The sequence below is a fragment of the Monodelphis domestica genome, chromosome 2, assembly GCF_027887165.1.
Source record: "Monodelphis domestica isolate mMonDom1 chromosome 2, mMonDom1.pri, whole genome shotgun sequence".
Lineage (NCBI taxonomy): Eukaryota > Metazoa > Chordata > Mammalia > Didelphimorphia > Didelphidae > Monodelphis > Monodelphis domestica.
The window spans coordinates 44696550-44722317 of NC_077228.1; the positions used below are offsets into that span (position 1 = coordinate 44696550).

The following is a 25768-nucleotide window of genomic DNA, read 5'->3' on the forward strand; positions in this document are numbered from 1 at the left end:
TAAAACTATATTTTGCTCTATTAAAACAAATTCTTTCCTGTAATCCCAGACCAGGCTGCCTCCACTCCATCCATGTGCCTCAACCTCCTACTCCCAGAACCACCTGGACTAGATCATGGACTCTGTTAGCTAACTTTTCACCTTATTTTGCCCAGAACCAGGCCTTCACAAAACTGAACCATGACATCAAGAGTGTCCTCCTCCAGTCCTCTTTAGTTCTTTTTGTGTATTGTCTTCCACCATTAGAGTGTAAGCTCTTTGAAGGTAGGAATTATCTTACTAGATTGTGTTTGTATCCCTAGTGCTTAGCATAAAACCTGATACATAGCTAATACTTTATCATTCAACCATAATCAACAAATAATAAATATAGGAAGACCTTATATTCTCTACATTTTCAGTTTACATTAGATACAGTCTTCTGTAGAAAATTCTTTGGAAATTTTCTTTTTTTTAAAAAAAGTTATAGATCAATTCTGTTTCTTACATTATCATAATTACCTCAAGTCTTATTCCCATTTCCTCTCTCAGTATTTTTTTAGAGAGAAAAAAATCAATACAACTGATCAATACATTGAAAAAGTCCCCAAATGTATGAAATGTGTAGCCCCTACTACCTCTATGAAACAGTGGGCTGGAGGTATCACCTCATATTTTTTCATTAAAATATTGCTTGATCTTTATAATTTTGTTACATTTACTTTTGATTTTTTTGGTGTATCAGTCCCTCTATTTACATTGTTGTAGTCACTATTTATATTTTTGGGGACTGTGCTTACTTCAGGCTGCATCAGTATATATATGTGTATACATATACATATATATATATATATATTTCTTATATCATGGTAGAATTCTATCACATTCATGTACCACAATTTGCTCAGTCATTTCCCTTTTGATGATTATCTATTTTATTTTCAATTCCTAGCTTTCAAAAAAAGGTTTTGCTACAAATATTTTGGAGTATATTGAGAACTTTCTTCTTATTAATGGCTTTCTTGGAGTATAAACCTAGTAATTCGGTGTGATTTAAAAGGTGTAGTAATTTTAGTCTTTTCATTTTGTGATAGAGGCTGGCATTAAAGGAAGAGTTTTCTCCTCTTCAGGGGAGGGGCCCCAGGAGGCTGGAATCTTGAGGAGCCAAAAGGTTCCTTTCTGAAGATCATTTGGTCTCTCAGTTTTGAGAAGCTGGAGAGGGCTGATTAAGATCTTCTCCTGAGGGTTACCCACCTTTTTCATGCTTGTGACTAGAAATCCTTCCCCCCAACATTTCCCAATTGAAGAGACTACTGAAGAGGAACCTGAGAAAGACATTTGGAGTCTCTGTCAGTCTTTACCTCAGTTCCTGTTGCCCTGGGTCTGAACCGTGGCCAAGGGGACAAACCCTGGGTCAGTCAACATGACTATCTCTCAGGGGGCTTAGGCTGCCAAGGCCAGAGTTCCCCCCAAACTCAAGGAGGGAGGGAAAAGGGGTTTAGCTAGAGACAGGGATCCCCTTTTCCCCACTTTCCTTTCCCATTCTTTTCCCTGCCAGCTATTCCTTTGTATTACCCTGATTGAGTTAATATACATTATAGTGGCTATCCTTTCCAAAATTTTAATCAAGTGTGAGTGGAACAGCTTCAAGGGGAGAGGCATCTTCCTAAGAAGAAACATTTTAGTCTCTAGTAGTGGAGGAGGACAAAAGGGACAAGAGTAAGTCTGGGAGAGCAGCCATAGCTGGGGAGGTAAGGCTGAAGGGGGAAAATCTCCAAACCCTCTCTCCTCCTCTCTGAGCCAATCTTAAACATTAGTTGTCTCTCCTAGATCCTGCTTCTTTTACCACCTATAAACATTCTCCATTTCAATTTGCATAATTCCCAAATGCTTGTACCATTTCACAGTTCCAACAATAATATATTAATGTTCGTTCCTATCATTCCACAACCCCTCCAACATTGACTTTCCAGTTGCAAGGTATGACTTGAAACCTTAGAGTTGTTTTGATTTGCATTTCTCTCATCATTAATGATTTGAAGCATTAGTTCATGTGAATACTTTACAATCCTCTTAAGAACTTTTTATTCATTCTTTGATGACCTCTCATAATGAATGGCTATCAGTCATACATATTTATTAATTATTAATTAAGGTCTTGTATACTAAACCCTAATCAGAGAAATTTGAAATAAAAAATTTTCCTTATTTGACCATTACCCTTCTTATCTTAGCTGCATTAATATTGCCTATACAGAAGCTTTTCAGTTTCAAAGTATTATTCAAAGCTATCTATTTTTAATTTTGTAACTTCCTCTGCCTCTCATTTGTTTAAGAATACATTTCTTAACCATAGCTGTGAGAAGCATATGATCTGTTTCTCTTCTGTTTTTTATAGCATTATATTTGATACAAAGGTCATACTTCCATTTAGAATGTGTTATGGAATATGGGGTAAAGTATAAGCCTAATTTCTATGAAACGTCTTTCCTGTTCTTTCCAGTAATTTTAATCAAAGAACGAGGTTTTCCCTAAATATTTTATCAAACACTGGGTTATTGAGTTCTACTGTTTTTGATTCTCTCTTGTCTAGTCTGTTCCATTAATCTATGTCTCTAATTTTTTTAACCTATTATCAAATTATTTTGATTACTGTTGCTTTATAATATAGTTTGAAGTCTGGAAGTATTATTTCTCCTTTCCTTTTACTTCCTTTCATCATTTTCTTTGGCATTTTAGATCTTTTGTTTTTCTAGATGAATTTTGTTATTATTTTATATAGTTCTATGACATATCCTCTTGATAATTTGATTGGTATAGCATTAAAAGTGTCAAATGATTTTGGTAGTATTGTCATTTTTATTATATTGGCATGGCCTACCCATGAATACTGAATATTCCTCCAGATACTTGAGTTTTTCTTTATTTCTTTAAAGAAGACTTTATAATGGAATCTATGTAAATCTTTTATGTGTTTTGCTAGCTTGATCAACATATATTTTATGCATTTTTAAATATTTGGAATAGAATTTCTCTCTTACTGCTTTTTAAGTTCTGTTATTATTATATAGAAATGATATTTATTTTTGAATGTTTCTTTTATAGTCTACAACTTTGCTGACAATATTAATTGACTCAACCAGTCTTTGATGATTCTCTAGGATTTTCCAAGTAAACCATCATATCATCAGCAAATAGGAAAAGTTTTGTCTTCCCTTTGCCTATCTTTATGCCTTTAATTTCTTTCTCTTATATTGCTATAGCTAGCATTTTCAGAACTGTATCAAATAATAGTAGAGAGAGTAGGCATCCTTGTTTCATATTTATATAATTGGAAAAAGTTCCAGTACTTTCCCATCTCCAGTACATCCCATGATGCTTGCTTTTGATTTTGGTTAGATAAATAATTTTTCTGATATTAAAAAAAATCCCTACCTACCTATTCTTTGTGGGGTTTTTAGTCTAAAGTAGTGCTATACATTTTTTTGCAAACATTGATCTTGTGGTTTTTGGATGCCATTAACACGTAAGGCAGCAAAGAGAAGCTGTGTTAAATTTAGGGTTGTGTCATTTCATGTGTTTGGGTTTTTTTTAACCTTCTTTTGAGGTTTAAGAAGTTGACAGTATCTGAAAAAATTTTCCAGTTTTCCTTTTGTTGTTCCCATCAACTGGAACTTCTCATATTTTCATCCAGAAAATACATGTGTAGATTGTTATGATAATTTTTATGGAGTCAAGAGTCACTTTATTGCCTTTTGATGGCAATGGTAGCATTTGCAATTATTTTCCAATTATTTGGCTATCTTTCCCTCCTTTAAGCACCTTAAAAATAAATCTCCCAACATTTTCAAATTTGTCCCACCTCCTACATGAATTTCTTCTGTGTGAACTTGATCTCTTCTCATCTTTATCTCCTTTAGAACCATTTCTTCTTCATCAGATAGTACAATGGAATCTGAGGATTTTGAATCCAAATGTAGTGGTTTTACTATCATAGATAATAAAAATAGATTGCTGCCCAAATGTTACCTGTTCTGATCCACTTTTTTCATCCGTTTGCCATTTTTCCAATTTTACCCAAAAAATACTCTTGTGGTGATCTGGATTGGTTAGGCCTTATATTAACCTTTCAGAAAACAAATTTTCTCCTTTCATTTGAATTTTATAGTTTTGTGAAGCTATACAGCCCTAATTGGCCATCATTCTCTTCTAAAATTTTTTTAAATCATTCTTTTGGGGGTAGCTGGGTTGCTCAGTGGATTGAGAGCCAGGCCTATAGACTGGAGGTCCTGGGTTCAAATACGGCCTCAGACACTTCTTAGCTGTTCTGATCCTGGGCAAGTCACTTAACCTCCATTGCCTAGCCCTTAGCTCTCTTCTGCCTTGGAACCAATGCTAAGTACTGATTCTAAGATGGAAGGTAAGGGTTATAAAAAATAATTCTTTTTATTGATGCCTTTTGTCTTTACATGAGGGTAATTTCTTCCTTTTCACCTTTCTCTGGAGTAAACGTTCCTTTTTTTTTTTAATAGAGAAAAACAGTTATATAAAACCATCCTTCATAGTAACAGCATCTGACATTGTATACAACCTTTTGCCCTAATAGTTTACTGGCATCAATGCCACAAGGAAGGAAATGAATTTCATTATCTGTTCTCCATTCCTGGGATTGATTTTTTAGTTACTCACAGTTTAGCTTCCTTTTAGTGATCCTTTTATTACATTACAGTCACCGTGTGTATTGTTCTTTTGGATCTGTGTATTTCCTCCTTGTTAGTTTATATGTCTTCCTATGTTTCTTGGAATTCTTCCTATTCATCATTCCTACTACACAGTAAAATTCCTTTACACTCACATTCCCATAGTTTTTTCACTATTCTCCAACTCTTTTTCAGTGTTTTTGGCAAGCACAAAAGTGCTGCTGTGATATGTTATACCTTTATTTCTATATATGACTTCACTGGGGTTTTTTCTCCAGCAGTGGGCTAGCTGAATTGAAAGGTGTGGATAGATTAGTCATTGTTCTTCCATAATTGTAAATTCAAATCCAGAATGGTTGGAATAGTTCAAAGCTCCACAAATGATGTATTTCTCAGCCCGTCTACCCACAGCTCCTCAAACAACTAATTTTTTTTTTTTATTATTGGGACACCTTTGTCAATTTGCAGGTTGTGCAGTGAAATCTCAAGATTTTTTAAAATTACATTTCTCTACACTATTAGTAGTTAGGAGAATATCTTCAAATGTTTATTTATAATTTGAAATTATTCTCTTGAAAATGTTTATTCATATCTTTGAATTTGTGGCGATTCCCTATTTAATTCGGTTTCAAACTTTTATTCGTGATATTTGGTACAAATGCTTTTCCTACTCTACAGTGTTTTCCTTTTTATTCTCTCTTAATTCAAAAGTTCCTTAATTTTATGAAATCAAAAGAGTTAATTTTGCCTTTTATAATGTGCTCTATACTTTAAAAAAATTAAATGGAGAATTAAATGATCATTTCTTTTAAAAATTCTCCATTAGCTATCAATCTAAAATACATATCCATTTATTCTCTTCTATTTTTTTAAAAATTTGTTTCCTATCCATGACTTTTTCCCAATGAGTTTATAGATTTCTAGGGTGTTATTGTTGTTTTCTGCATTTATTTTCTTGGCAAAAATATAAAAAAGTTTCTTCTCTGATATGGTTTCTAGGCTCATTTGGCCAACTTGTGGAAATAGTTGTAGTTTGTCTATTTATTTTTCTTTATTATTTTTCATACTTTGGGGTCATTAATAGTTGATCTTGTTTTATTCCTAAACCAGTTCATGTTTGAGCTCTTGTGGTATCTTTTTTTTAACTGTTTTTATCCTTTCTTCAAATTTGGTGTTGATTTTCATCTTTCCCCTAATAAGTCAATGGCCTGACAGTTGATTTGGAAATGACTCATATCAATAATCAATCATTTCCTGCCTGTTCAGACATAGTCAACTTTACTTATACCTTTCCTTAATCTATTTTTCATTTTTCAATATCAATATTTCTTAGAATGGGTGAGGTTGGAGTTTTTGTAATTGCATGCAGCGTCTTCTCACTTTATCTTGTTTTTGAAGTTGGCATTAGTTCTGTCTACCATGGTCTAGCAAGTCAATGTTCTGCCTGTACATAGACGGCTGATTTGGAAATGATTGATCAGTATACATCAGGGGCCAGTCATTTCCTGTCTGTAAAACTGAAGTCAATTTAATTTTTTTATTCTTTCAGCTATTTTTCAGCATCCCTGAATGTAATTAAATAAATGGGTTGAGAGAAAGTGAGATAAATGTCACCAACTTTTTCATTCTTCTCCAGGCATTTTGTACTTGTTATTTACATAGAACAGAGGATGAAGGCAGTTAAAGGTCCATCTAAATCAACATGCCTTTGTAGTGAAGGGAGCATGGGATTGCTTTCAACTGGGCCTGGGGAAGAGAAATGCTTAGAGAAGCTTTGTGGAAGAGATGGGTCTTGAAGGATCCTGGCAAATGATTTGTTTCCAGAGATTTTTACTTATTCTGCTTTAAGGAAAGGTCCAAACCAGTAGATCTTATAAAAGACGTCTTTGTTAGGGAAGTGATTGTGAAAAAAATAGTTTGCCAACAATGGGATTGAATCTACAAAGGAATTCCATAGAACTACAAAAGGCTAACAACTTTCAGGAACCACCAAACTAAGCTGAATACTATCTAGCAGCCTGAAAGCCAACATCTTCTCATAGTTTGTTACAATAATCCAAGTTGGAGATTCCACAATTAAACTCGATATCTTCTTGTCCCTTTATCTTTTAAAACAATTTAGTATTGGATTATTTTTAACACCAATTTATCTAATAAATCAATGATCTGACCACAATTTGTCTCTGTTTCTGTCTCTGTCTCTTTCTCTCTCTGTCTCTTTCTCTGTGTCTCTCTCTTTCTCTTTCTCTGTCTCTCTCTGTCTCTCTCTGCCCTCCCCCCCCTCTCTCTCTCTCTCACACACACACACACACACTGTTTGGGGATTGAGTCTCACATTAGTTGTTTACCATCTCATTTTAGGTAGAAAGGAAATAGGTGCTGCTAAAAGCCTACTATGTTCCAGGCGCTATGCTAAGTACAAATATTCAAATTTGATTCTCACAAGAATTTGGTGAAGTAGGTGCTCTTATTAGTATACCCCCGATTTCCAGTTAAGGAAATTGAGGCAGACAGAGGTTAAGTAACTTATCTAAGATCACACAACTAGGAAGTAGGGCTAAATTTGAACTCAGATCCATGTTTAGGGATCTATCCATTATACCACCTGGCTCTTCATACTCTTAATAACTCTCTTAAACACTCTTAATAACCAGTCATTTCTCATTTTTTAAGTATAATACACACTTAATATTATATTATTACATAATATTATACATAATATTACACACAATAATAATTAATCTTGGAATCCCTGAAAATTATCCCAAATTCTAGGTACTTTGAAGGTCAGGATATCCTCTTGGAGCCATAGTTCTGCAACCCCTAAAGAGGTTTTCTTTTACTAGCCATTCAGAGTACAAACAAAAATAGAACATTCCCTGCTACTATAACCCTTGAACTCACTATCACACATACACACACACACACACACACACACACACACACACACACACAGAGTAAGAAGAATGAATCTGTGGAAGGATGACACATGACATATACACCCATGAGGAATACAGGATCACAGAATACAGTCTGAGGGGTGACTCATGTCCCTGATATGACACATATTGATATTTTCTGTTGAGATCATCATGTCACTCTCTTTGGGATCTACTCTGACTGGTCTACACCAGTCATTGCCATCTGATACTCCCTACTTGGCATTGCCACTCAGCTGCTTTCTGAGTGGTTAATATACCTACATCACTCCTCATTGGGTATGTTAACTCTACTACAGTTGATCTTCAACTGGCCAGCTGTCCTCTGGCTCATGTAGCTAGAATGCTGGACTTGCAGTCAAGACAAACTTGAGTTTGAATTCAACCTCAGATACTTTTTAGTTGTGTCTAGGCCAGTCACTTAACCTGTATCTACCTCAGTTTTCTCATCTGTAAAATGGAACAACATTTACCACAAAGAGTTGCTATGAATATAAATTGATCTATTTGTAAAAACAATTTGCAAACTTCAGAACACTATATAAATGTGAGCTTTTATTTTTTTCACTATTACTTAATACCCTGTCCAATATTCACTAAGATATGGTAGTTAGTGAACCTCCCTCCTTCAAGGAGGACTTGATAGCTATTATAGCCAGCCCCCCCCCCCCCCGACCTTTTGTAAGCCTCCTTGTTGCCTTTGGATGGAGTACTCTCTTCAGACCCACCTGCAATTCTGCTCTACATTCATTGCTTGTGCTATGGTCAGTGTTCTCCAGCATTTTTGCTTCAACCAATGATGATGAAGCTCTTCCCTTCAACCAAGCCTCTCACAGAAGGTAGAGGATGCTCAGGTCAAGATCACATCTCCTTTTTGATTTCGTTTATATGTCCCTTCCTGTCTTCTCTGAGCCCAATTTATATGTGCTTTATGAGCAAAACCCCCTTGTAGCTCTTATTTCTAATCATATCCCCCTTGCTAAGCAATTATTTCCAGGGCTCCAGTTCCTGAAACAGAAAAGGGTCTGAGAGCAAAACTACAGTGAGGAAGCTTTTTGGCTTTCTCCTTCATCTTCTTCTGGTCTATGCCAATGACAAACACAGGGATGACTGGAGAACACTAAAGAGGTTGCTATCCTTTGTCCCACTTCCTACCACTCCCTGCCACTCCCTTAACCATAAATCACAATCTATAGTCTTTTACATAAGATATCATTTTATGTCTAGATTCCTATTCTTCTGGAAAAAAAGTATGTGAGACATACAGTTGCAAGGCTTTGGGGAAGTTTACTAACTTTGAGTCTCTTTCTTGACCTATAACTACGTATAACCTATATTAAGAATATATCACATTATAGTAACAAGATATAATTATAGCTTTATATAATATATAATAGCTATATAGTATTATATTACTGTACCTATATAATATTAAATAATATATAATAGTTCTATAAAATTATAATAATATAATAGCTATATATACGATATCAACAGTATATATTAATAGTTATACATGTGGATATAATATACATACTGTAAATTTAAATTAATAACAATAACTCCAAGTATTATATTTTATAATATTTATTAGTGATCACTTGAAGTAGAAAAAATAAAAAATAGAAGTACAAAGTTTAAGTATGACCACATGAGTAAAGTTTCCTGCCATGTTTCCCCCTAGCCTCCCCAGCCATGTTCCTGGGAAGAAGAGAGGGGTGGGGTTACATCAAAATATATCCTCCCTATATATGCAAGCAGTGTTTGCACTCAGCATGAATATACAAATGGGATGCTGGGTAAGAGAGTCTTGGGAAGCAAATTCTAATTACACAATCCCCTCTGTGATTCCATTGGGAGATGAGCATGTAGAAATCTCCTACATTTACATGCCTAGTTTCTCCAGCAAATCATTACACGTAACTAACTTGCATCTCTAAAGATCTTTAACTAGAGATGTTTAAAATATTGCACTTTCTAAGGGGAAATTACAATAATTTGGGGATAAGAGGGAAATAAAAGAGAACGAGAACAAAATCAATGATTGCTAGGCATACTGGCAAAAAGCCAATTGGGGACAATCCCCTTTGGCATAAGAGTTTACATTCAAAATAAATGTGTTCAACCCCCCACAGTTCAATTCACTACATCCCAAAATTCATTCTGGATCTTTTGGTGCAGTGTGTAGTTTCTGCAGGCTTCTTTATGGCACCTTCTCCAAACAGTTCACTTTCTTGATTTGGGAAGGTAGCAAATTTCTTATCCTAAAATTACTTTAAAACAAGAAAAATTTTTATGAATCTAGAATTTTATGGCAATAATACAATCCCCCCCTGAGGAGAGTATTTACCAACACATGGATCACCTCAGGATACATGGCTGAGTTATGAGGTATATGAATCAATTGTCAAAAGAAAGTAAAAAACATAAAAAACTCAAAATAAAAGAGAAAAAAGTAACTTCTGCATGAAACATAAAATATCCAAGTGTCATGTGTAAAAATTCTAATTAAAGAAGAATAAGCCCATAACAGGTCCTTCAATCAGGGTCCAATTAAAGTGATTTATGTCCCACAAGCCTATAGGAAAATTGTAACAATATAGCACTCACCCATTGGCAACCTGGGCTACAGAAAATTGCCATACTAAGAAAGAGAGAGAAAAAGGACTACAGTTTGAAGCAGAAGGGAATATCATTCCCTGTTCTGATTTTACCTTTGCTCTCAGGGATATGAAAGCCAAAATGTCAGCCAAACTGAGGTACTTGGTAGAAGTCTGGATCTGGCATTAAGGAATCTTGCATCTGAGGGTGTGAAACAGCTGCTTCCTTGACCCCAAAACAAGTTCAAGTCCCCTGTGTTAGTGCAGAATTTCATCAATTCCACTGGGAATGGTTGGTCTCCTTGACCTTGTGCCCCTAGGCACTGTGCATGTTAACTTTGTGCTCCTTGGCAATGTGCAGTGGCTCTTTTGTGATCCCTTCTCCTGGAATCATAAACAGTCATTAATCAAAGACCCATAATATTTAACAATCAGTGCAGATTTCTATAGTCTAAATCTTTTGGGTATGCATTAATATTAGGGCTAACAGACATTTTAAACTTATCCTGGTGCAAAATGAAAAAAAAATCAATACTGGTAACATGCTTCAAGTACAAAAAGTGAGAGAAAGAAGGAAACACAAATACTCTATTGCACATATGAGCAAAAACAATAATAAATTTTTAAAAATCAAAAATATATTGTTCCATGAAAAGATGTCAGTCAAGTAGAGGCACAATACAAAGGTTTCTCACCCAAAAATGAGATTCATTTCTTTTTTAACTTGGCCATGATCCACAGTGTGAGTGTACATGATTTTCACCAAGTAACAGCTTTTTAAAATTGTAGTACAGCAGTTAATGCACATTCAAAGAAGTACCAAAATCCCCCAAATCACAAGAACCCATTTAATGACAATAGCAAACAAACCTACTATCAGTAGGATTCACGAGTCTCTATAGCCACTTGCTGTGTGACATTTTAAAAACCTAGGAAGCTCATGGATACTTGTCACAAGTTCTCTAGATCTAGCCAATTTGTCAACATTAGCTGAGATAATTCTAACAAAGTCTATTACTGCCATCATTCTAAAATTTGGCAGGAAAGCCTAGGAAAAACAAACAAACAAACAACAACAACAACAACAAAATCGATGTACCACTGATGAAAACCTTTTTGGGTCTAAAATGCCACCAAGAATCTAAATCTTTCTGTGGAAGGGTAGAGTAAGCTGAAGAGTTACAAATGTAAAAGACCATCCAGGTGCCATTAGGCTCTATGGGAAAATTCTCCCTCTGGGAGCTATCTGGGTGTTACCAACCCCCTTAGGTAATTCTTCCCACCTTTCAGATGGGATTATAAACCATCACAGGGTAACCAAGCCCCTTGGAAAACCTCCATCCTCTGGTATGAGATTGTAACCACCGTAAAAGGCACATTTTTATATGTCCCATCCATTGCAATGTGGAGGTGAGGAATACTATAGTGAAAATCATTTCTGATGTCTCATCCATTACATTTTTTAAAATGCAGAGATGCAGAATACAATAGTGCTATTACACTGTACTACAGCTACAAATGAACCCTAGCCTCTTGTTACAAACAACTCAAAGGTAAGCAAATGAGCAGTCAGAGGTGGGGGTGATACTAGGTATCTCAAAATCACTTCTGAAGACCCCTTAAAATTAATCAAGATTTTTTTTAGCTAATTAAATTCTCCAAAGGTTACTGATACACATTGTAACCAGTTTGATGGAGTCCATCCATCATTATCTATGTGACAATTAACAAAGGCAAAAAGGAACAAAAGACCATTAAGGCAACAAGTGACCTCAATGGATCTGAGGACAAACCCAGCATCCATAGGACCATATGGTTTTGCCAAGGAAAAGGGTTTGTCCAACTGTTATAATGGTATTTTCTCCAGTCCAGTCATAGGGAAAAGGTACAAATAAAGGCAAGGTAATAGAACGTATAGCTAATGGCTAAAACACAGTAGCTGAAAATGACATAGTATAACAGGAGATATTAGATTAGATTAATATGTGAACTTAAAAAACAAAACTGAATTTTAAAGCAAACAGTCAGTAGATACAATGTATGATGGGATACAGGAACTCAGTGTTTTACACGTGAGCAATCAATCCAAGAATCCTTTTCATTACAGTGACTTCTTCATACTTTTGGAAGTGAACAAACTGAAAGTCAACATCAATAAGGCAATGGAGTCTGAAAAAGCTTAAAATTCACCTGCAGACTCATTGAGATTCCTTCCCCTCCCAAGTATCATCAACTATCTTTGTGGGTTGCCATGACCAAAGACTTGATCACCAAGTGGCCAGTCTCTCGAAGATGATCTTCTCTTCACTTAGCTAGGCTGGTCTTTGAAAAGGAAATGGGTTCTCAATCTTGATACCACCTATCAGACCTTCCTATCCATCATCAAGGCCTTTAGGAACACTGCATAACCCTGTTAGTTTGAGAGTCTGGTGTGGTGAGGAGAAACTGGACTTACCGTAATTAAAAACAAGATGTTGGTCCTTGGTTCAGACCTATAATTGGTCAGTCCAAAAACTCCTCTAAAAATGGAGTCTTACTAAAACAATGGCAAGATCAAGTTCATCCCCACATTCTCTGCTTTTGACCAATGCCAAGTAGGTATTACTTGATGGAATAGCACTGTTTGGCGGACCTCATGGCTGGCATAATCACAGATGGCTAAAAGACATTAAATACAGATAAATGGAGGAAAAGGAGGAGAAATAGAAGGCCTAAGCAAAGTGATTGCAGAAGGGGACCTAGTCTTTCTGATAACTGATCAAAGAACTCCAGATGCCACTGGTCCAAGGAAGAGAAAAATGTCAAATTGGCTCCTAAGTTCCTGAACATTGTCTGTTACCACATCAGAATGATTGATGAAAAAGAAATATTCTTTTCCTAAGAAAGCACAGGCCCCCCCCCCCATGAGCAGTGAGTTATAAGTCCAGAGCCCACTGGTTCTGGAGAACTATACCCATCATGGGAGAAACCTGTTTTGAGTGCCACTAAGGCCAAAGATATATGGTTAAGAGAGATAACAATTTCTGCAGACAAGTTTTAGAGAGAAACCTCTAAGAAGGCAACCCAGAACCAAAGGACAAAAATTCCAAAGAAGATCCTGAAGACCTGGCTTCAAATAGCTTTGCAAATTCCACTTATTAACTGTGTGATCCTAGGCAAAATACTTAACTTCCCTATGTGCCAATTTTCTCATCTACGAAATGGGCATATAAAAGGGAACCTGCTATTCCTTCCTCACAGGGTAGCTGTAAGGGAAATGCTTTGAAAACTGTTAGAAATTATAAAAATGAGGCAAGTTCACTGTTATTATTGGTAAAATAAATTCCCACAGAATGTTTTTTTGCAACAAAGAGTTATTTTAATTTCACCATTAAATTAAACTCTTGCTCAGAAGGTACTCTGTACTGGTACAGCTGGCCAACCAACCTCTTCTGTATATTTTGTGACAGTGAAGTAATAAAAGAGAATGCATTGCAATGCAATACTTACCTGAAATGGGGAGAAGGGAAATTGAAGAGTGATGTAAAAATGCTATTTCTCTGTCTTTATGTAGCAAGGGGAAATAGCCCATTCTTGCTCATCCTAATATCACTGGAGGAATAGTTTTTGAGGGGGAAAAGTACATCTCAAAGCTGTTGGGGTTGGAAAAAATATTCCATGGTCTTTTATTTTTCCCTTCTGTGGGTTTGTTCTGTAAATTGTGTGTGAGACAAGTATGCAGAACAGGGATGTTAGGCTAATTACTTGTCCTCAGATATTTGGTTAACCACTGTAAATAACCCACATACAGTAGCTTTCGTGGAGAATGAAGCTCTGCCCTTTAGGCAGGATTAACTGTTGAAGTCTCTTGTTTCAGCAATTAAGATATTTTTTATCCCAATATTTGTACTTTTCCATTTAGGATAAAGGCATGTTCTTTCATGGCAGCACATAAGTAGTCTGGAATTTTTATGATTCAAATCCTCATCCTTCCTGGGTTAGGTTAGATTTATACCAATATTAATTTTCATGATTACTCATCTGTTATTATTTACAGGACTATAGAAAGAGATGTCCTCATGTCTATGTCTCAGTTCTTAATTGAGCATCTTTTCTTTATCAAGAGCCATGCCTCTGGTTCTTTCTAGTAGTTTGAATGGGAATGGAGGGAAAAGCAGTGTTTTGTTTTGTTTTTTAACGGTCCTTCACTCTCAAAATACAGGTATTCCAATGTGTAGTGTCATATGCAATAATTTGAAAGGACTGCCAACATTTACATCCCTGCTATGTAAAAGACACAGTTCTGGGGACTGGAGATACAGAGCCAAATGAAATAATCCCTACTTTCAAAAACTTTACAGTATCTTGGAAATAAACATGTCCACAAATATACTACAGTTAATTTGAAGCTAGAGAGCATATGAACAACTGGCAGGATAAGGAAAGGCTTCATGGAGGAGGCATTTGATCAGAGAGAGCCTTAAAGGAAGATAAAAGATATTGAAAGGTGGAGAGGAGGAGTTAGGACATTCCAGGTATGGAATCTGGGCAAATCCATGGAGGTGGGAGGTGATATGTTGAGTTTAACTAGAATGTAGCATTCATGAAAGGATTAGTTTAGTGTTAATGTGGAAAAGTAGGTTTAACTCAGATTTAAGAGAGCTATAAATGGTTGGATGAGACATTTGTATTTTATTAGGAGACTGTAAATAACTTCCTTACAGGTAGCAGCTGTTTCATTTTTGTCTTTATACCTAGCATAAAACCTGGTCCATAGTAGACGCACTAGAGTGAGCTAGTCCTCTCCTCAGTTGAATTGAGATTTCGTCGTCTTACCCCTATATCAGAGACACCCCCCACCCTGACTCTTGTATGTTCTATTCACTAAACTAATCTCTATGACTTTCCTGATTGTTGTTTTACTAATTAATTTGATAAATATGTTTACTTGGTAGCCACGATTGTCTTTTGTGTAATAAGTGTTTGATGGGAGGGAAGCCAAGCTGGCAGAGACTAAGCTAACTGTAACCTTCTAATCCTAAATGGAACAATTTCTCTGTCTCCCCTTTTCCCTACCAGTAACCAGGGAAAGTAACTTTTACCCTGAAACTTCAAAATAGAGTTGTGACTCTAGATTACGAATATCTGATCCGTAATTGATAAAATGCTAGGTTAGCATCCCCTCTTGAAGATAGAAGAGCATAAGCGTGAGCTCCCAGCCTTTGCTGTCTTCTACCCACCAAACCCTAAGTGGAAATCCAGATACTTCAGAAACATGAGGTACAGCAGCATATATATTTTCCATCTGTAAATCCCAACAACACACCGGTGAACTGATCCTTTTAAATACAAATCTTCATTCTTATACATTTTATATAATTTTTAAATTTCCCAACAATTTGGTAGCCAACTTCTGGACCACTTCCCAAGATCAGAGGAGCAATCAGATTTGATAACATATTCTGAATGAATACCCTTGCTGAGAACCTTGATCTTCAAAGTTCCAGTGGTATGGGCCATAACCACAAGGCATCTGTAGCATGATTTCTAGAGCTGAAAAGTGGGAAAATAGGTTATCTCTTACCCTCGCACTGATGTTCAGCAATTGGATTTGTCTCCAACACAATTATACTATCCTTTTGAATAGCCCTGCTCTCATCTGTTGAAGACAAAACTATTATTCTAGTGTCCTAGGCTTTCATTCTCCTAATGATTTTGGATTACTGATTCATCTGAAATTGCTCACTTCAAAATTATCAATGGCCCCTTAATAGCCAAATCTAAAGACCCCTTCCTTAGTTCTCATTCTCTTTTTTTCCAGTTTAAAGAATTTGACTTTATTAACTACTGTCTCCTAGGTAACTGATCCTCCCTGAATTGCTGAAAGCAGCATTAATATATCATCTATAAAAACTCATACTTTTCAAAAAGATATTTTATTTTTCTAATTACATGTAATAATTTTTCAACGCACATTTTCTGAAAATATAAGATCCAAATTGTTTACCTCTTTCTCCTTCCCTCCCCACTTCCAGAGCTAGCAAACAATTTGATCTGGGTTATATTTGTGTCATCATGCAAAATATACTTCCATATTGGTTATTGTTGTATGAGAATACTTATATAAAACCCAAACCTCAAAATAAAAACATAAATAAACTAATGTGGAAAATGGTATGCTTTAATTTTCATTCTTACTATAACAATTCTCTCTCTGGAGGTGGATAGCATTCTTTGTCACCAGTCCTTCAGAATTGTCCTAGATCATTATATTGCTGAGAGAAGGTCTTTCACAGTTGATCATAATATTGCTGTTACTGTATACAGTGTTCTCCGGTTCTGCTTATTTCACTCTGCATCAGCTCATGCAGATCTTTCCAGCTATTACTGAAATCATCTTGCTTATGATGTCTTATAATATAATAGTATTCCATCACTATCATATACCACAGTTTGTTCAGCCATTCTCCAACTGATGGACATTTCCCCAATTTCTAATTCTTTCCCACCACAAAAAGAGCTACTATAAATATCTTTGAATGGGTAGGTCCTTTCCCTTTTTTTCTTCTTAGGATACAGACCTAGTAGTGGTATTACAGGATCACAGTTTTATAGCCCTTTGGGCATAATTGTTCCAAATTGCCCTCCAGAATGGTTGGATTACTTCACAATTCCACTAACAATGCACTAGTGTCCCAATTTTGCCACATTCTTTCCAATATTTATCATTTTCCTTTACTGTCCTATTGACCAATCTGATAGATGTGAAGCAGTACCTCAGAGCTGTCTTAATTTGCATTTCCCTAATCAAGAGTGATATAAAACATTTTTCATATGAGTATTGATAGGTTTAATTTCATCTGAAAAACTGTTCACATCCTTTGACCATTTGTCAATTTGGGAATGTCTTGTATTCTAAATTAATTAATTAATTTAGAATATTTTTCCATGGTTCCCTGATTCATGATCTTTCCCATCCCTCTCCCCCACCCTCCCCCAGCTGACAAGCAATTCCACTGGGTTATACATGTATCATTGTTCAAAACCTATTTCCATGTTATTAATATCTGCAATAGAGAGACCTTTTAACATCAAAACCCTAATCATATCCCCATGAAACTGCATGATCAATCATATGTTTTTCTTCTGAGTTTCTTCTCCCACAGTTCTTTCTCTGGATGTGGATAGCATCCTTTCTCATAAATTCCTATGGACTGTCCTGGGTCATTGCATTGCTACTAGTAGAAAAGTTTGTTACATTTGATTGTGCTACAATGTATCAGTCTCTACATACATTGTTCTTCTGGTTCTGCTCCTTTCACTCTGCATCAATTCCTGGAGGTCTTTCTAGTTCACATGAAATTCCTCCAGTTCATTATTCCTTTTAGCACAATAGTATTCCATCACCATCAGATACCACAATTTGTTAAGCTATTCCTCAGTCAATGTATACCCCCTCATTTTCCAGTTTTTTTGCCACTACAAAGAGCACAGCAATGAATATTTTTGTACACGTATTTTTCCCTTTTATATCTTTGGGGTACCAACCCAGCAGTAATATTGTAGGATCAAAGGGCAGGAAGTCTTTTAAAGCCCTTTGGGCATAGTTCCAAATTGCCCTCCAGAATGGTTGGATCAATTCACAACTCCACCAGCAGTGTATTAATAATTTTGCCACATTCCTTGCAGCATTTATCACTTTCCTTTGCTGCCATATTGGCCAATCTTGTAGGTTTGAGGTGGTACCTCAACATTGTTTTGATTTGGAATGCCTTCTATCCTCACAAGTTTGTCTAGTTCTCCTTATTTGAGAAATAAGACCTTTATCAGAGAAATTTGTTATAAACATTTTCCCTAGTTTTTGTTTCCTTTCTAATCTTGTTTGCATTTGTTTGGTTTATACAAAAGCTCTTAAATTTAATATAATCAAAATTATTCATTTTACATCTTCTAATGTTCTCTATCTCTTATTTGTTCATAAATACTTCCCTTCTCCATAGATCTGCCAGGTAAACTATTTGCTTATTGTATCACAGTTTATATCTAAATCATATGTCCATCTTCATCTTATCTTGGTATAGGGTATAAGATATTGGTCTATTCCAAGTTTCTGCTATACTGTTTTTGAGTTCTCCCAGCAGTTTTCATCAAAAAGTGAGGTTTTATTCCAAAAGCTGGAATCTTTGGGTTTATCAAGCACTTGGTTACTACAATCATTGACCCCTGTATATTGTGTATCTAATTTATTCCATTGATGTACCATTTTATTTCATAACCAGTACCACATTGTTTTGATGCTTACTGCTTTATAGTACAGTTTGAAAACTGCTAGTCTATCTTCCTTCATTGTTTTTTCCCATTAACTCTATTAATATTCTTGATGTTTTGTTCTTCCAGATGAGTTTTGTTATTATTTTTTCTAATTCCATAAAATACTTTTTTGGTAATTTGATTGCTGTGGCACTAAAGAAGTAAATTGCTTCAGGTAGAATTGTCATTTTTTAGTTTGGCTTACCCAGCAATGAATATTTTTCTAATCATTTAGCTATGACTTTATTTGGATGAAAAATATTTTGTAATTGTGTTCATATAATTCCTGGGTTTGTCTTGGCAAGTATATTCCCAGATATTTTATATTGTCTAGTTATTTTAAATGCAATTTCTCTTTCTATTTTTTGCTGCTGAACTTTGTTAGTAATATATACAAATAATGAATATTTATATGAGTTTATTTTGTATCCTGTAACTGTGCTAAAGTCATTTGTTATTTCAACTAGTTTTTAGTAGATTCTCTAGAATTCTTTAAGCATACCATCATATCACCCACAAAGAGTGATAGCTTAGTTTCTTTATGTCCTACTTTAATTCCTTTAATTTCTTTTTCTTCTTTTATTGCTAAAGCTAGTATTTCTTGTATAGTGTTTAATAAAAGTGGTAATAATTGGCATCATTGCTTCAATCCTGATCTTATTGGGAAGTCTTCTAACTAGCTGTTGGATTTAGACAGATACTAATCATTTTAAGGAATGATCCATTTATCCCTATACTTTCTGGTGATTCTAATATAAATGGATGTTCTATTTTGTCAAAGGCTTTCTCTGCATCTATTGAGATAATCATATTATTTCTATTAGTTTGGTTATTGATATGGTCAATTCTGTTGATTGTTTTCCTAATATTAAACCAGTCATGCATTTTTAGTATAAATCCTCTGGCTGTAGTGAATGATCCTTATGATATATTACTATAGACTCCCTCTTAGTATTTTACTTAAAATTATATCTGGATACTTTTTTAAAATTGGAAACAGAATTTTCTAACCTATTTAAAAATATTCCATATAAAGAGTTTCACTGGGTTTTCAAGACATTTGTTAAAAATTAACATAAAAATGTAGCACCAACCAATTAGTCTCTAAAGATAATTGATTGACATTAAGGAAGTTGAGGTTTTTAATAGCTGAATTTTGATAAAAAAATACCTTTTAAATAATTTGTGGATAAGACTGAAATATTAGTATCTTGTTTTAATAAGTCTAACCAATGATTCATTGCTCCCACTGGGATCTATGTATCTTTATAAAGTTGCTCTTCCTCTCCAGTTATAATAACTATTCAAACTAAACATAAAAAATCTATATTTGGGGGGCAGCTAGGTAGCTCAGTGGATTGAGAGCCTGACCTAGAGACAGGAGGTCCTGGTTCAAGTCTGGCCTCAGACACTTCCCAGCTGTGTGATCCTAGGCAAGTCACTTGACCCCCATTGCCTAGCCCTTACCACTCTTCTGCCTTGGAAGCAATACACAGTATTGATTCCAAGATGGAAGGTAAGGGTTTAAAAAAAATCTATATTTGGAATCAGATCTTTGAATTTCTATGCTGAAAAGTGGTTAAGCAAGATTTGCAATAATAATGAGGTATATTCAATCACATTGTCCTCCTTAAAGCATAATTATTAACAATATGAACAAAAAGTCTTCTGTACCATTAATAAATAAAATATTAATTTAAATATTATTTTCTATTTAGCTTATTCTTTTACAGTTTCTTTTTGTACAAGTTTAATAATGCTTTAATTATTGGTACAGTATTACTGTAGAAAGTTTTAAATAAGTACATGAACATATATTGGGGGTACATGCTTAATAATCTTTTATTGTAGAGATACACAATCAAAAAAGTTTGGAGATTATTGACATAATAATTATAGCTAAATCCCATTTAGTATAAATAATGAATTATGTGAAATAGTTGCATTATTTGAATTTTACTATTTGGAATAATAATGATAATTAATAATAATAATGATAATTGGTTTTAGCCCAATGGAAACATGAAATGAAAATTTTAATAATGTGATCTCTTCATGGGATTCATCATTCACACTAATTGTGGCCTATCTACATTCTAATTGATTTTATATTCTTTTATCCAAGAGTATCTCCACCACATTCCCCTCTATTTTAGTCAAGACATAAGTGGGTTCTTTAGCTCAAACATTTTTATTTAGAATTATTTATATGTTAATAATATCTATACTATAGCAAAGAAACATTTGGAGAAATAGTTTCTTTTAAAAACTCTATGATCTTTCATTTTTTTCTCCTAATATCTGAAATGTCTTCAATCTTATCCTTCTTTGCCCTTTTTCAAGGGAAAAGCAAGAACAATGGAACTCAGTTAGATATTAGAAATCTTCTAATCCTGCCTTCCTTCTTTTTTAAACAGATGGAGAAGTCAAGGTCCTGGAAGGAGCAATGACTTGCCCATGATCATGAAAGAAGTTAAGTGAGAATGCTGAGATATGATCCCTGGTATTCTATTGTCAAAAGATGGTGTTCCTGCCATTATCCTGTATGTAACAAGAATACATATAAGCCAAAGTGAACATGGACTGGTTTTATAATAAGAATAAGGAATAACGGATGGACGAGTTCTGTGCTGGTATCCTTGAAGATCCAGACAATTACCTCAAGCAAATTGCATTGATTTTATGGAGAACTTACTGAGTGAGGACTGTTAACAAGAATCATACAGAATGAGATATGAGTGACTCATCTAGAATCAAACAATCAATTTGTGTCAGAGGCAGGTTTTGAACTCGGATCTTCCTGTCCTTGCTTGTATTGGGGTGAGGTGGGGTAAAGTGTTGCAGTCAGAACAAGGAAGCTCATACTTATGCTGATTACATGTCTTACGGATAAATTCTGGTTTTGAGTGATTATACTTTGATATCTTCTCTTGATACTTTAATGGATTCATCATATTGGCCCTGATTTTGGTTCCAATGATAGGCACCCCTGCCCATTCAAACTTCCATAGAGGGTCTAGGCAAAAATCTGGTGACATTCCCCTAGATCTCTTGATATGACCTGGATTCCAGGATTGCTGTAGACATGGTCCTTGGTTCTCATGTGGCAGATTCATCTTTTTTTTCTCCTGGTCATATATTTCTCTAATAATATCCTTTATATCGTTGTACCTCAGCAATTTATAATGCGTCACAGTCTGTTCATGCTCACTATACACTTATCTGTTGTCCTTGGGGCAAGCTTCCACTTAAATTTTTGAGGGACATCATGTCTGATGTTCTAACAGCACATTACCAGAAGAATATCTTTATTTAAAAATTGCCTTTCTTTCAAGAAGAAACTGATATCATTAAAAGCACTGCACAAATTTCTAAAGGTTAATTTCAAAAAGGGCAACTAGATGGCACAGTGAATAGAGCACCCAGAGTGGAGTCAGGAAGACCTCCAGGAGTTCAAATGTAGCCTCAGACACCTACTAGCTACGTGACCATGAACAAGATTTTTTTCACTGTTTGCTTCAGTTTCCTCATCTGTAAAATGAGTTGGAGAAGGAAATGGCAAACAGCTCAAGTATCTTTGCCAAGAAAACCTGAAATAGGGTTGTAAAGAGTTAGACATGATTAAAGCGATGAACAATGACAAGAATAATTTCTTTTTTATCTAATTTTTTTTGCAAATTTGCATATTTGCAAAACATGCTTCCATATTGTTCCTTATGGAAAGAGTACACTCATACAAAACCAAAACCCCCAAATTAAACCATAAATACACTAATGTGAGAGATAGTATGCTTTGATCCCTGTCAATCCAACTCCAATAGTTCTTTCTCTGGAGGCGGATAGCATTCCCCATCTTAAGTCTTCCAGGGTTGTCCCAGATCATCGCATTGCTGAGAGTGGCCAAGTTTTCACAGTTGATCCTCATACAATATTGCTGTTAAGGTGCATGGTGTTCTCCTGCTTCTGCTTATTTCACTCAGCATCAGTTCCTGTAGCTCTTTTCAGCTTTTTCTGAAATCATCTTGCTTGATCATTCCTTATATCACAATAGTATTCCATCACCAAAATGTACCACAATTTGTTCAGCCATTCCCCAACTGATAAACGTTCCTTCAATTTACAATTCTTTTTCACTACAAAAAGAGCTTCTATAAATATTTTTGTACAAGTAAGTCCTTTTTCTCTTTTTCATAATCTCTTTGGGATTAAGACTCTGTAGTGTATCAGAGGGTATGAACAGTATTATAGCCCTCTGGATAGAGTCGTTCCAAATTGCCCTCCAGACTGGTTGGATCAGTTTACAACTCCATCAACAATGAATCAGTGTTGTAATTTTGCCACATCCTCTTGAATATTTATCACTTTCTTTTACTATCATATTGGCCAATCTTATGGGTGTGAAGTGGTACCTCAGAGCTGTCTTAATTTGTATTTCTCTAATCAAGAGTGTTTTAGAACATTTTTTCATATGGTTGATGATGCCTTTCATTTCTTCATCTGAAAACTGCTTATTCATATGTTTTGACTATTTGTCAACTGGGGAATGGCTTGTATTCCTGTAAATTTGACTTGGTTCTCTATAAATTTGAGAAATTAGACATTTATCAGAGACTTTTGTTATAAATTTCCCCCCCCCCCAGTTTGTTGTTTCCCTTCTACTCTTGGTTGCGTTAGTTTGGTTTGTACAAAAGCTCTTAAACTTAATATAGTCAAAATGAAATATTTTGCATCTCTCTACCTCTTTGTTCATAAATACTTCCCTCTTCCATAGACCTGCCAGGTAAACTATTCTGTGTTCCCCTAATTTGCTTATTGTATCATATTTTATATCTAAAGCATATATCCATTTGGATCTTATTTTGGTATAGAGTATAAGATATTAGTCCATATCTAATTTATGCCATACTGTTTTCCAATTTTCCTAGCAGTTTTTGTTAAACAATGTGTTCTTATTCCTAAAGCTGGCTTCCTTGGGTTTATCAAACACTAGGTCAGTAAGGTCATTTACTCCAGTATATTGTATATCTAATCTACCATTCTATTTTTTAGCCAATACCAAACTGTTCTATGATTACTATTTTACCATACAATTTGAGATCTGGTACAACTAGTTCCTCTTTCACATTTTTTTTTTAATTTAGTGCCCTTGTTATTGGTGACATTTTGTTCTTCCAGATGAATTTTGTTATTATTTTTCTAGTTCTATAAAATAATTATTTGGTAGTTTGATTGTTATGGCACTGAAAAAGTAAATTAATTTAGGTCAAATTATCATTTTTATATTAGCTCTGCTTACCCATGAGTAATTAACATTTTTCTAATTGTATAAATCTGACTTTATTTGTGTGAAAAATGTTCATATAATTCCTAGGATTGTCTTGGAAAGTACATTCCCAAGTAGTTTATATTGTCTGGAGTTTGTTTTTATTGGAATTTCCCTTTCTATCTCTTGCTCTTGAAGTTCCTTGGGATTAGATGATGATGATTCATATGGATTTTTTGTATCCTGCAACTTTACAAAAATTATTAATTATTTCAGTATAGCTTTTAATTAATTCTCTAGAAGACAACACTTTCTAAAGGTACTTTGGTATAATATATAGAGATCCAGTCTTAGGAGAAGAAAGACGTGGGTTTTCATCCTGCTCTGACCCTGTGTGTTGACCTGGGAAAGTCATTTGACTTAGAAGTATTCTAGGCAACATTCTAAGACTAAAAATTGCAGGAAAGATGCTAGCCTATATTGGTATGAGGAGTTTCTTCATCTGGAAGTTCTCTATACCAATGAAACTACAAGTCTTCTGCTGATCCCTAATCCACCCCAACTCTTGTCCTCCTATTCAATTCTCTTCCTCCATTAAAGGTTTTTTTTTTTTCCTTTTTGACTGAGACTGTGATTTCACTGGTAAAGAGAGCACTTGGAAAGCAATTTCTTATGTCAATGAAAGTTGCTTTGGGATATCGAAGTTAAGTGACTTGGTTAATGCCATATACATTTTGCTGGACTCAAGACTGTCTCTCTCTTTGGCCAGGGCCATACAGATAAATGCTTCACAGGTGGGATTTGAACCCAAATCTCCTGGTATCCCCAGCTGGGACCCCCCCCCAATTACTCTAGTGGTTCCCAATGTTTTTTGTTCCATAAACTCCTTTCATCAACAAAAAATGTGTTGTGACTCCCCCTCCCCCATGGCAATTGAATATACTGTTCATAACATTGGAAAAGGAAATGGCAAACCACTTTACTGTCTTGTCCTAGCAACCCTAAATTGGTTCATGAAGAGTCAGACACGACTGAAATGACTGAGCAACAAAAGTCAGTGTTCTTTTCTATTTATTATACATATAATTGTATTATATATACTTGTAATAACTACAATGATAACTTGTGCATCCCAAACTCCAAATTAAAATGTATATAACATAATTATAAAATGTAAATTTTTCTATCTATAATTATTAAACTAAATAGAAAATGATGAAACTTTATAAAATAATTATAAATGTTATATATAGGACATTCTGTAAGAATTTAAAGAATAATCCACCAAAACCTCATATGCTTACTATTATCTACAGAATTTCATATTAAATTACTTTTAACAAATTTTGCCAAATACAGATAACATTTTAATTAAATAAATTATAACTTGTTATGTGTTTAGCATAATATGATAATCATGTATAAACTTCATTTCAGTGTTGGATTTTTTATTTGCAAAAAAGGTTTGCAATATTTGGTTCAACACAATTAAATACCCATTTTAAATTTGGCTCTGCATCAAATTTATTTGATATTTTGACTTGAAACAAAAACAATGTGACATTACTTACAAATATGTGATGGAAAATGGTAGAATTTGACAAACTCTCTTGCTGAGAAATGGAAATTAATTTTGCATTTTTCTTTACCTAACCAAATGAAAAAAATGAATAGCTAATTATGGTAGAAAATATTTACTTTTCTTCTGGTTAAAGTAAGCTTTATTAAATAATTTTTAAATTATTATAATAAATAATAATATTTAATAAAATAATAAAATAAATAATAAAAAACTTTATCAAATAATAAATAGACTTAATATTCAATTGCATATATTTTTTATTTTTAACAATATTTACATATAAATACATATACATATACATAACCTTTGTAAAGAAAGAATCTTTTCAGATGTGACTCTCTTCCCATCTACCACTGGCAAAACAGCTACTCTTTCATAAAAATTGCTGAATGACTGATGTGTTGCCAGTTAGTTCC

The 25768-nt window shown here is 34.6% G+C and overlaps 1 long non-coding RNA gene across 1 annotated transcript in view; it reads left to right on the plus strand.

The window, feature by feature from the left end:
• Window positions 1–24384, plus strand: part of LOC103104126 (uncharacterized) — a 114368-nt gene extending 89984 nt beyond the window's left edge. The window contains exon 2 of the long non-coding RNA XR_001627635.2: window positions 20925–24384. This is a non-coding gene — a long non-coding RNA (uncharacterized LOC103104126). The remainder of the gene's footprint in view (window positions 1–20924) is intronic.
• The last annotated feature ends 1384 nt before the right edge of the window (window positions 24385–25768 follow it).